The sequence below is a fragment of the Dioscorea cayenensis genome, unplaced genomic scaffold (assembly GCF_009730915.1).
Source record: "Dioscorea cayenensis subsp. rotundata cultivar TDr96_F1 unplaced genomic scaffold, TDr96_F1_v2_PseudoChromosome.rev07_lg8_w22 25.fasta BLBR01000397.1, whole genome shotgun sequence".
NCBI lineage: Eukaryota > Viridiplantae > Streptophyta > Magnoliopsida > Dioscoreales > Dioscoreaceae > Dioscorea > Dioscorea cayenensis.
This window is the reverse complement of record NW_024086788.1, coordinates 12190-13445: the sequence shown is the minus strand read 5'-3', so window position 1 is coordinate 13445 and position 1256 is coordinate 12190. Positions and strand designations below refer to the sequence as shown.

General features: G+C 42.2%; 1 non-coding gene across 1 annotated transcript; it reads left to right on the top strand.

The window, feature by feature from the left end:
* The first annotated feature begins 284 nt into the window (after positions 1–284).
* Positions 285–392, top strand: LOC120254253. The gene has a single exon (XR_005534560.1). It is a non-coding gene; the product is annotated as a small nucleolar RNA R71 (small nucleolar RNA).
* The last annotated feature ends 864 nt before the right edge of the window (positions 393–1256 follow it).

Here is a 1256-nt window from a genome sequence, read left to right as displayed (position 1 = left end):
TAGTCACGGCCACCACTCTATTTGAAGTTAGAAGATCTAACTTCTTACTCAAATTTTCAACTTGAGCCGCCAATGAAGTTACCGCATCTATTTCATGGAGACCGGCCACTTTTTTCTTCTCCCTACCATTCCATTGGTAGCTATTTAACCCCATTTCTTCAATTAACTAATGGGCCTCATCGGGGTTTATGCTACCTAAGGTACCTCCTGCTACCGCATCCAAGAGTTGCCTTATACTTGGGTTCAAACCATTATAAAAGGTCTGAACAATCATCCACTCCGGGAATCCGTGTTGCTGGCACTTTCTCAGGAGCTCCTTGAACCTTTCCCTATGTCTCGAATAGAGACTCCAATTCCAACTGAACAAAGGGTGAGATCTCATTCCTAAGCTTTGCTGATTTTCCGGGAGGGAAATAACGGGACAGAAAAGCTTCTACCATCCCCTTCCACGTGGTAATTGACGCTCTAGGTAATGAGTGTAGCCACTGCTTCGCTCTCCCCTTTAGGGAAAATGGGAAGGCTCACAACTTGATTGCATTATCCGTCACCCCGTTTTTCTTCAGCATATCACACACCTCAAGAAAGCTCTCTATATGACTATTTGGATCTTTATTGGCCAAACCATTGAATTGTGCGGATTGCTGCAACATGTGGATGAATGCCGGCTTTAGTTCGAAGTTCTGAGCTGTAATTGGGGGACGCACAATACTCGACTGTGTCCCCAACACTGAAGGTCTGGCATAATCGGATAATGTTCGCCGTTGTTCATTCTGTTCTGCCATGTTTTCAGATTCTTCCACTTCCAAATCAGCTAAATTAGACTGTTCTTACACAGGCTCTTTCCCTTTTCTTCTAAGTGTACATTCAAGCTCAGGATCTCCTTCAATCAATATTGAGGGATTCCCTCGGGTCATAACCTGGAGCTGCACCCAAAAAGAAAGAAAAAGAAATTAGAACAATGATAGAATAAGAAGATATGAAATAGAATGTATGGTGAAATAGCTAAGAAAACAAAGTGCAAAGTATCTCTAAACGCCAACTCCCCAGCAATGGCGCCAAAAATTTGACAAGATCCCCTTGCGTATATTCTGCAAGTGCACGGGTTTTTCGAAGTAATAATCCCGGATGAGCGGGTATCGAATCCACAGGGAGTAGGGAATAAAAACACTTAATCCGCTTCTTAGCTATGTGAAAAATCAATAATGATAAGTGTGACAATGATTCAATTCTCAAAAGTAAAAATTACAAGTAAGAGA